At 31.6% G+C, this 12,298-nt stretch overlaps 1 long non-coding RNA gene across 4 annotated transcripts; it reads right to left on the minus strand.

The window, feature by feature from the left end:
- Window positions 1-1,570: 1,570 nt before the first annotated feature.
- LOC141460368 (uncharacterized) lies at window positions 1,571-8,180 on the minus strand. 4 transcript variants are annotated; one of them, XR_012461911.1, is made up of 5 exons: window positions 6,445-8,180; window positions 5,852-6,349; window positions 4,922-5,132; window positions 4,714-4,773; window positions 1,571-1,995 (listed from the first exon to the last, which is right to left on the minus strand). It is a non-coding gene; the product is annotated as an uncharacterized lncRNA (long non-coding RNA). The 4 variants fall into 4 exon arrangements; XR_012461909.1 differs by having other exon boundaries at window positions 4,622-4,773; XR_012461910.1 differs by having other exon boundaries at window positions 4,714-5,132.
- Between the last annotated feature and the right edge of the window lie 4,118 nt (window positions 8,181-12,298).

Genomic DNA, 12,298 nt, shown 5'->3' on the forward strand with positions numbered 1-12,298 from the left:
AATTCATGAATTTTATATATATATACATATATATTGTAATTCAGTTCCCAGTCTCTACCATGGTTAAGTGTGTGTAAGGCAGCCCTATAAAGGTAAAGTCAGCAAAGTCAGAATGTGTGTTTAAGGTAAACCTATCTAGGTCTCGAGAATCACCAGCATGGTTAAATGGGAGTGCAAGGAAGTCATGAGTCACCAGCATGGTAAAATATGTGTGCGAGTTAGGAATATATAAGTCATGTGAGTCGCCAGCTTGGTTAAATGTGTGGAAGTCATGGGAGTTGTTAGCATGGTTAAATGTTTGGAAGTCATGAGAGACGTTAGCATGGTTAGAATGAGTGCAAAGAGGTATATATGTCATGAGAGTCGTTGGCACGGTTAAATGTGTGAAAGTCATGTGAGTCGCCAGCTTGGTTAAATGTGTGGAAGTCATGGGAGTTGTTAGCATGGTTAAATGTTTGGAAGTCATGAGAGTCGTTAGCATGGTTAGAATGAGTGCAAAGTGGTATATACGTCATGAGAGTCGTTGGCACGGTTAAATGTGTGAAAGTCATGAGAGTTGCCAGCATGGTTAAAGGTTTGGTAGTTACGAGAGTTGTTTGCATGGTTAGATGTGAGTGCAAGGCGGTATATATGTCATGAGAGTCGTTGGCACGGGTAAATGTGTGGAAGTCATGAGATTTGTTAGCATATTTAAATGTTTTCGAAGACATAAGAGTCGTTAGCATGGTTAGATGTGAGTGCAAGGTGGTATATATGTCATGAGAGGCGGCAGCATGGCTAAATTTTAGGAATTCATGATAGTCGTTAGTATGGTTAAATGAGTAGAAGTCATGAGAGTCGTTAGCGTGGTTAAATGTTTAAAAGTCATGTGAGTTGTTAGCATGGTTAGATATGAATGCAAGGTCGTGTGAATGTCATGAGAGTGGCTGGCATGGTTAAATATGAAGAAGTCATGAGAGCGGTTAGCATGGTTAAATGTTTGAAAGTCATGAGAGCCTTAAGCATGGTAAAACAGGGCATGGGAGCGATCTAGCGGCAGTTTGCTGAAAGTTTAGTGGTTGTCATGGCGATGGGACGCGTTGCTATGGTGATATGGTTTCCAGAGGGTATATAAGAAAGTTCGTCGCGGGGGTGGGGTAGGGTGGGGAGAATAGTTGCTTTCCGACCGTCGAAGCGACAACATCTTCATAACCATTACACTACCATCATGATTCATTGGGAGAGAGGTGTCGACAAGAATATCGATGTTTTGTGGATTGACGAGCGAGAGCGATATACCCCCCTGCATCACTCAAGTCGTACTGAAGAAAATTTGTTTATGTTTACGTTTATATACTAGAAGTAACAGCTGTGACTACCTGGTGGTCATTTTTAGAACTACTAACTGTCAAAGTTGTTTACATATGTAAACAAACTACCAAACTTACCTGTTTAGTGGCGCCCATCTTAGCGGATTTTTTTAAAACTAATTTTTTATTAACTTTTTTGATGTTTTGCGTACTCTTACGCATTCTTTTAGTACTAATTTTTAATTTTTTATCCTTTTCGATATTTAGCGGCCTCTGCCGGATTTTTCTTGAACTAGTTTTTTATTTTTGATGTTTTTTTTCTATTTTTCCTTGTTTTTAGTTTTTAACTTTTTTTAGCACTTTTTTTGCTTTTTTTAATAATTTTTCTTTGTACAATAATAGAATATAAATAATAAGTCCATGTAAAAAATAGGTATTCAAATAAATAGATTTTTTTTAATTAAAGTTTTTTTTTTATTCTCAACCAAGATATACATTATCTTTACAAAAGTAAAAGTTTCATATAATTAATTATATTGTGACATAAACTTACATATTATACCACTAAATAATATATTTTTTAGTAGTTGATTCATAAGTTATTTTATATTTTCGTTCGGAGGATGTCATCTCCACGTCTTTTTCATTTTAACTTTATTTGATGAACAGTTTTGTAGAAAGTACTCTCAGTATTGGCTGTTTCAATCTGAAAAGCATTATTATTGAATGAAATAAAGTGTTTATAACAGTTAATCTTGAATTATAAAGCGTTCTACATAAAGATACTACAATTAAAACTCTACCATTATTGAAGAGAAACGTTTATCTTACAGGAATTAAAAAATCAATTAAATGATAAAAAATAAAAGTTTAAGTTTAAATCTTGTAAACAGATATGATCAGTTTTTTAGAATTAACACGTCGCATTGTAAAAATGGTAAATTTAGTAAATAAAGTATATTATTTGAAATTGACCTACTCCTACGATGTAATTTTAGTTTTTTACTAAACTTGTATTATATAATTATATAATATTATAAAATTACCACTTTTCTAACAAATTAAATACTTACAACAAAATTAATATTCAGAGAAAAATAGGTTTCATTTCAAAATAATAGTTTTCTTAGTCAATTTTAGAAAATGCCACAGCCTACGAATTTAAGTTTAACGTTGAATATTTCAATCAAATTTTATTCTTTTCTTCAACCAAAATTAGAATTAGCGAGGTTAAATGTCAATGTCAACTCGTTTATAACAGAAATTTTAATTTTGAAACACTCTAATGCTACCTTTCTTGACTAAAATTGAACCTTTTTCCATGAAATTTAAGTTAAAAGAGTATGGTTCAATTAAAAAAAATATTTTTGAAAAAAGTTTAATTTGGGTGAATGAATAATTTTGCTCAATGATTAAAGATACAGGACTGAAATTAAATTTAAATAAATGTTTAAGAACTGCAACATTTTTTGATTAATTTAAATGAATTCTTGTCAAGAATAGAAATACATTACTTTCTACGGGGTGAAATAACGACATTATATGGTTTAAACATTAACTTTTTCTAAAAAAAATTGTAATTTTTTAAAGAAAATGTATTTTTAGATAATAGATCATATACACCATGATTAATTTCGAAAAGGTTAACCTGGCTAAAGAATGCAGTTATTTGATTGAAAATGCTACAGAATTCGCCAATTTTTCAAATCAAATTTTACACAAATTAAAACATTACATATTCCGATTAAAAGGGAAATATTATTTATGAAAAAGGAGCTTTTAGTTTATGTTGCAATATTGATAATGTATGAAATAATAGATAAGACTACCTGAAGAAGTCCCACATAGGCAGAGTGGCGTGGCAAGGGGATTGTTTACCTTGACTTCTTTATACCCCAGAATAGAATTGATGAGAATCACCTAATAACGGCGTGCCGCTGGATGTAAAGAAGGGTCCATAGAGGTAATCATTTCCACAAGAAAGCTAAGCATTCTTGGCAAAGTTTTGGAAAGCACTGGATAAAAATAGAACGCTTCTGACTACAGATTATAGACTCTGCACAGCCATCCCTACCTATCTATCGCACGGCTTTGTTTCATCAGTTTCATTTCTTTGTGGACACTCATATCTATTACTAATTAAACCAACACTGGGCTTCGAGTTTATCTTTAGACATAACTTGAGGATTGTTCGCTGATGGCTAAGCCATATAACGACCTAGGTACACTTGGACATATCGGACCCAAAGACATTTCCATACAGTTTTATTTTATATATTTTTTTGTTTAATGGGTCAAATTTCACATTTGTATCTAAACAGTTATTAATAAATAATAAATAAATAATTAAACCAACATCCCATACAAAATCTCAAAACTTTCAAGTGACCTTTCTTCATGTCTTCATGAAAATAAAAACTGTAAATAATAACATGACAAATGTAGTTTGCCTGTAAAAAATGACCTAAAAATTTTAAAGTTGGAGTTATATGTATTTCTTATAAGGGTACGAATTTATGCAAAATCAGAATTACGATCATTTCATTTATACTAAGAAATTATTATTTTTTAATTAAATAATGATAAATAAGTGATTCAAATAATAAGTACGTAAATAAGTAAAATCTTGATAAGATAATTTTATGATAATCAAAAAACAAGCTAGCACATTCTTATTTGTGTTTGAACATTTCACATTTATTCAAGAAAAAGAATTTATATTAATATCATGTAAAAACTAATAACCACATCAAAAACATCGAGCATCTAACGATCGACGCAGGAATGGCAGTAAAATTACTTCATGATAAAAAAGTACGCGAATGACATTTAGCGGCTGAAATTATCAAAAATATACATACTAAACTGAAGACATAGAACTAAACAAACAATCAGGAACACTGAACCACAAAAAACCTAAATCACAAAAGAAGACAATAATCACGAATTAACAAAGTTGGCATAGGCAACTCAGTTCAGATTATAAAGTTAATGTTAATATAGTTCACACTATATTTACAAAAAGATGGAAGACTTCATCGACAAAAACAGATACATAAAGAGGTTAATATGAACTACAACATATTCCAACACCAAATCTAGTTACATATAAAAACATCCACATTATGTTTAATATTTCTAAAAACTAAACCCTGATTGTTGTAAGAGTTAACAATAGTTAACTACTAGTTCCATTTTAAACATTACTGCAGATCAGAACCATATTGCATACGTAATAGCAGCAAAACGTTTACGTGTCACAATCACAACACATCGTGCAATAATCATGTTAATAAGGCGCCACGGTAGCCGAGCGGTTAAGAGGCAAAGACCTGCAAAGCTAATATGCATTCTGGTACTGGGTTCGATTCCCGTTCTTGGCTTTGGATTTTATTTAATGGTTAACTGAGAAATAGAAAAGTACGTTTGCTAGTTGCCTCCGTCCACGACACCTAGTAAATGGTAGTTGGACGTTAAGCCCCGCCTGAAAAAATAGGCGATTACTTTACTTTACTTACTAAACATGTTAATATCCTTTCTAAAATATTGCAAAAATGTACCAAATAAAATATATTTAAAACATTCAGTATATTTCACTACATAAACAGTTCGTCGCAGCAATATTTCCTTACCTTGATTACTGTTCGCTGATGTATAATGATAACCTACAGAGCTGAATTTAAAATTGCCAAGGTCTCATAATTTCTACGTCCTTTATATTTTGAATTAAAAAAGACATGAACATATTACCCTTCACTTCATCTTTCTTTGTTGGCTATGTGTGAAGTACTGAAGCAAGTATTTCCTAGGTAACTTCTTGTAATGCTCTTCAGGAATAAACACCTGTAATATTTATTTGATATTCATGAGATTAGTTCTTAGAAACAGCACAGAAGTTGATACTTAATTCTTTATATCTCTATTCAGAACCGTTAGTTGCAAAAATTCATTGCTTATTCAGTCCTCTTTATGATGGAAATCTTTACTTCCAACATTAACCCATAGTACTACGATAGCACCATTTAAAACAAAATTGTATAAATTATTTAATGCTATTAATAGGTTTAGTTAATTTTATTTATACTGATAATTTTTTTTTCATACTCAAATTTATTTTAACTGTTACTTTAATAAATCAAATACAATACTTATTTTTTGTTGCGTAATTAAGTATTTGAATTTTCAAGTTAATATTTGATTTATCATTTTGTAAAAAGAGCCTACCATGTTAAGTGTCTTTATGTAATGTATTTCTTTTCTCTATGGCTCATAAAACGGATACATTGCAAATATCTGAACATCCTATTCAGATTAGTGAGCTACCAAATCAGTGATCAGTTTCACCCCACAATCCGCTTTAATTTCGTACCGTACAATTTTGTATCAATGAATGTTACTATTGCTTGTAAGGAACAAGCGCAACCCTTATAATAATGAAATCTTGAAGGCGACGAAGCTCTTCAATTAACTGATCAATCAATTTTGAGATTTACGAATCTAAGCAATTAAACTGTAGAATATTATAGGAATTTTAATTATTTGAATATTTTATAACTACATACCCAGTTTGAATACACTCTTGCATAACCCTTGCCACCTTTAGCATTAGTTGAATCTTGCGTATCCTTCCATAAAGTAATTTATATTACGATGCCATTTTTCTCGCTCTTTATAACCAATAACTCAACACACACACACCTTCAAAATTATCGATTGATTTTAATTACAATTCTTAAATTAATAGTCTTGTCGAATCATTTTTAATTAAAAAATAATTTCTTACCGCTAAAAATCTGTGATCTGTAGTTACCTACACCTTACGAATAGTAAGTTTTACATAAAAATTTATATTATACTTACTTTCAAAAGCAAAAACGTTCTTAAGTATTATTATTATTATAAAACAAACCTTATTTCAAGAAAAGTTTTCCCATGAATATAATTCTTCATTATTGCTACAGCTTTGCAAGGAAAGCTAGCAACACATGGATCACACTGGTTTGCAATCATCCCATCCACAGATAGTAGTGAAACACCAAAAGTAAGATCTTCTCTAAAACCTAAATAATTAAGAAGATTCTCAAAAAATATATTTTTTTTTAATTATTCCTCCTTTTTAGTCCTCATCAGGAGTTTCTGAAATTGATTCTGTTACCTTATATTGTTAACCAGTGACCACTAAAACCTCTAAAATTTCATGATGAATGATACAATAGAACCAGAGACTAACAAGAAAATCATTGATTCAACACTGAAGAGAAATTTGTGATAAAAGCCAGATCTTTTAGAAGCAGTGGTTTATTTATATTGTATGCCCTGCATCCATCCAATAATAATAGAAATACTTTAATAATAATAAAACTTTTCTAGGAAAGGTTTGCCATCAACAAAATTCTTCACTCCTGCAGAATCACATTGGAATAATGATGCTTTGTTACTATGATATCAAAAAACCAAGAAACGAAAAAATAATAACCTACATTACGCCCCAACTAAATATTGATAAAAGTGGAAGGTTATTGCAAACATCTAAGTTTCCAAAAGTCACCACTGGAGTGCTCTGCAAACTGGAAAAAACATTCTCAAAACAAGACCAAAATATCAACTTTTGATTCAGAATGTAGAAGTGCTCAGAAGCTCTTTTTTGCTTACAATCCTTTTTTTTTTTGCCAATTTTATTTAAATATTTGACAAATATATAGTACAAATTATTCTAATTAATAACAATATTGTGAATTTTAATTAATTTAGAGTCTAAAAGTTAAAAAGAGCTGCCCAATTTTTATAATTTTTTCTATTTAAAAAAAATAAAATGTATCTATTACAGTCCTTAATTTCCTTAAAACTACTTGTTATTATTAATTTTAGAAAGTATTTAGAAGAGTATTTTACTACTAATTTTTACTACAATTCACAAGCTGTCAGACACAAGGAATTCTTTTTGTTTGTTTTCCTTATAATTTTGAATATAAAAATGTACGCAGTAAAAACGGTAATGCACAATAAAAATATTTTGTGAACCCGAGTTTTTCAGCTGAAGAGATGTGGCTTTTGGTTCAATTTTTCAAGAGAACGTAGCTCACTTTGGGAAAGTGGAAAATTAGTGTAATATATCTCTCAACACTAATTTATTGATTCAGATTTTAAAATCTTTTTAAAAATAAATAGAGACATTACCTATTTACTTATTACCTGCAGCTAATATGGTTTCAAATATTTTACATTCTGTAGATACTAACTTCTAATTTTTAGAAAATAATGTAAAAATTTAGAGACAAAACCACATTTGATAGACTTAATTGCCATATTTTACTTGAAAACAACCATTATTGTATTTATTAGTTATGTAAAATATATTCCAATTTACTAAATTAATTATTTTAAAACGACTTCCACTTTACTGAGTGTCAGGATTTGGCTGACTTCTATAGCTTCTTATTTACTTAATTCGTATTAACAATTTTTGCCTTCCATATCATAGCTCCCTTGTCTCATAGTAGATATTTCTAACGTTCGCGATACTGCACCAGATAACAATTTTATATTCTACAACCCTTTAAAAATTGTCATAATTTGTAGTTTGTAGAAATTTCAAGAGAATAAACATTTCGCTTTGTTTAAAACAAGTAAATACTTCCCATAAATTTTGGTGAACGTGTATTGTTCGTGTTGTTTCTAGGGTACCCGCAGGGATGCCAAAGCCCCCTGAAGAAGTGGCTAGTCCACTTCCCCCTTACGGGAGGTGTTATCGTTAATGAACATCTTTGTATCGATCAAGGAAAAATTCAATTTGGAAAATTTTTAATTTAATAAGTTAGAAAAGTGTACTGTCTCTGTTAGCCTACTCCCGGGAGTAGTTGCCCGGGGAGCACCTCGAGGAGGTAGAGATCAGTTTTCGCTCCCCAGAGAACGCCTTTCTACCCACATCCGCATTCTAGTTGGTCTTTTAAGCAGGCATACGGTAACATAGAACTCCAGATAATGGAGTTCGGAAAAATGGGTTTGGGGAAAATTGGAGGATAAGGGAATAGGGTTAAGAAATCATTTAGTGACTGACGGAAATACAGGGAGATCTGCCTGCATAGACCAGTGACTAGAATGACATAAACCTAGATTTCTAGGTTATGTATAGGATAGGGCAATTTGGGAAATAGGGAGGGATAATCAGAAAGGCGTTCGGAAAAGAAGGGTTTTTGGACCTACAAAAAGATACAGACTTGAAGAAAACCAAGTCTGCAAAACAAACAAAGAAAACGAAATTCAAGATACAACAAGAAGACGATTAACAACAGAAACCTCAGCCTAAAATTAAACAAATAAACCTAAAAACAACAAATAAAAAATAACTGAAACGTGTAATGTGTAAAATCGGAGCTAGCGTTTTTAGTCACGAAGTGTTGCGCAGAATGTGTATCTGAAATAAATCTAATACAATATTTTATAGGTCTGTACAATTGATTCACAGTTGGCCTTAAAAAGTCAAAGAAAAACATAAATAGTTACCACTAAAATGTTTTAAATAATTATAATTCCAAGTATTCATTTAAGTGATTAGTGCACATGCAATTAGTGAAATGATTTAAGTTATCCATGCATTATTATCATGCTGTTAATTACACCATATTAGTTAAATATGAACATTAAAAATAAATGGAATTATAATTTTTATTGAAACCCAAGATTATAATAAAAATTTGTTAAAGTAAGTGAATCAATTATTAGTTATAAAACTCCAAAAGATTTCCGACTGACTGTGAAGCTATTAATGTAGAAACAATCAGACTCCTAAGAACTATCTCTTGCCTTACTCTCCAGAGAATCAGGTCATTGTGATATCCTGAAACATAAAAAGATGATATCCTATCCATAGAATCCTCTTGGATTCTAAGCTTTCCTGGCGAGGTTTGCCTACTAGGAACGTATGGCATCGTAAAGGAGGCACAATAGCTATTTCCCAATTCAAGGCATCGTTATATACCGAAAAATAACAATGTAATGACGGCGATAAATTTTGAAAACCCAAAGGTCGTAAAAAAATATACTGCAATTTCTTGAGGGAGCTTAATTTTAAGAATAACCGTAAGGAAAAAGTTGCCAATTCAGCAGTAGTAAAAACGCTTTAAATCAGTTGTTTTCAAAGATAAAAGAAACAAACTGTTTAATTTGATAAAAGCAAAGCAAAGTGATTACTAACTTTAGGTTCGACTAAACTTAAAGTTAGTACACCTTAAAGAATTACTTGATACGCCCAAACGAAGCCTTTGATAATGCAATAAATAATTACTAGAAAAGATCACCTATCCTTGGACGAATTTGAAATGAAACTATATCGACAAGATTCCCAATAACCAGCGAACGCAATCAAACTTATTCAACCGTTTCCACTTTTTATCAATGTCACTCTTTTACCTAAATACAACCTTCTTTTATAGGATGAAAACGTAGATTAATTAACAAAAATATATTGGCAGGAAATATACTCTAACTGTTCCGAAAGAAACTAAGTCCCTTGAATGCACCAATAATGCTAAGTGTACAAAAAAATATAAAAAGCGAAATTTAAACATATACCTACCAATACTTCAAGAATACTTCAACAGTCTGTAAAACAAAACTGAAGTGCAAACTTAAGTTAGCTTAGAAACTGTGTAATTATTAAATGACGTGTACTGAAATTACTGTTACAGTTGGTATTTAACTAATTAAACGATTTGTTCCAAACTATTTCCTTAAAATACTACTTATGAACTAAGTCAGATCCACTATTTGGTTTCTAAAGATATGGTTTTCTTCTGAGCTGAAGGATGGACACTGCACAAACTTAGATCTAAGCTAACATATATACTAAATACTTCAGGCATCCTTGAGGTACTTAAGAAATGGTTTCTTCTCATATTGCAGGGTCATACTGCCTAAAATAAAACTAAGCTTAACCTAACTTATAAACTAGATACTTTAGCGACCCATTGAGATTCCTAATATATGGTTTCTTCTCATATTGCAGGGGCATACTGCCTAAAATAAAACTAAGCTTAACCTAACTTATAAACTAGATACTTTAGCGACCCATTGAGATTCCTAATATATGGTTTCTTCTCATATTGCAGGGGCATACTGCCTAAAATAAAACTAAGCTTAACCTAACTTATAAACTAGATACTTTAGCGACCCATTGAGATTCCTAATATATGGTTTCTTCTCATATTGCAGGGGCATACTGCCTAAAATAAAACTAAGCTTAACCTAACTTATAAACTAGATACTTTAGCGACCCATTGAGATTCCTAATATATGGTTTCTTCTCATATTGCAGGGGCATACTGCCTAAAATAAAACTAAGCTTAACCTAACTTATAAACTAGATACTTTAGCGATCCATTGAGATTCCTAAGATATGGTTTCTTCTCATATGGAAGCGGCATACTGCCCAACTTAAAACTAAGCTTAACCTAACTTATAAACTAAATACTTTAGCGATCTATTGAGATTCCTGGGATATTGTTTTTCTGATATGGCTGGGGCAGAATGCCCAACTTATAACTACGCTAACTAAAAACATTTTACTATCTAACTAAACTAACTGCAGATGATGTGAATAAATAAAATTTAAAAATGTTATTGCACTAATATCTTGTACTAGACTATAAGCTTAAATTATTCCATACCCATAAAAACTAATCACATTTGGCACTCTTTGATATTCCCTAAGTATGAGTTTCGTCTGACTTGAAGGAGTGTTTCTCCTGACTTACAGCTAACTTAACTTACTAACTAATCAACTTTGGCTGCCATTGAGAGTCCTAAGATTTGTGTTTCGTCTGAATTTGAGGTGCATATTGGTTACCCCTAAACTACTTAATTACTTTCAAGTGATGTGAACACCAATATGTGAAATCTTAAAATATTAACGCTGACTTTTAAAGCTTAATCTAATCCTTTACTTAATAAACTAAACACCTGTCGCTTTCAATGAGATTCGGGAAATGCGAATTGGGTTTGGCAACCTTTGCGATTTCTCTGACATAAAGGTTTCATTTCTCCTGTCTTGTAGCCAAGTTAACTTAAAACTAATTTCAGCTGGCACCCATTGGGATTCCAATCATATGACTTTCTTCTGTCATGATTGGTAAAAATTCCTCAACTTATAACTAAGTAAACTTAAAAACTAAGTATTATTATCACTAATTTTTGCTAGGCCTGGGATTCATAAGATGTAGATTTTCGAAATACGGTGGTTCGGATTACTTTCATGTTCTAGCTGCACAACAGAAATAACAGGCTACAAAGAATCTATGAACCAACGAACCTCAAAGAAACATAAAACTGCAAACAGCTTTACTTCCATACTCTACCTACATAACGAAAGTAACTGTCTAACATACTTAGTGCAACCTACTTGATAATCAGAAATCTGGTGTCCATCAAACATCTAATGGCTACATCTGTGAACGCCTACTTACAACAAGATAACAAACCAACTTCTAACTCAAAAATTTCCACTTTTCATATTATTTTGAAGATTATATTTAAATAAAAGTAAGCAATGGCTAGACAAGCAATTTCATTAAATTAGAACTCACACATGCTCTGCGCCCAGTTCTGCTTGGCACATTAACAACAGCTAATTTATTGTTCGGTCATAATATGTCAATTCTAATTGTTCTAGAGATCACATAAAATCAAAATACACCGCTAACCGATTTAGTTCCGTTTACCACGCCCTATTATTTACCGAACACGCTCCGCGCCGAATAATCTTTTAAGCGCTGATCACGGATTATCGAAATAACCGGATATCCGATTTTATCATTGCCGAGAAGACCCGCCCCGCCAATACTAATATCACCAGAACCCGTACGTACCGTTTTATTCTCCACAGATATTTCTTAAATAATTTAGTCGCCCGGATATTAGAGTATGGTACCATACTTTTAAAATGTACCGTATTTGTGAACCCTAGAAGAATTATGTCTCTTAGATAGCAATTATTTTTTTATTAACGTGCAAAG

The sequence above is a fragment of the Rhodnius prolixus genome, unplaced genomic scaffold (assembly GCF_049639745.1).
Source record: "Rhodnius prolixus isolate KJV_2025 unplaced genomic scaffold, Rpr scaffold_6, whole genome shotgun sequence".
Lineage (NCBI taxonomy): Eukaryota > Metazoa > Arthropoda > Insecta > Hemiptera > Reduviidae > Rhodnius > Rhodnius prolixus.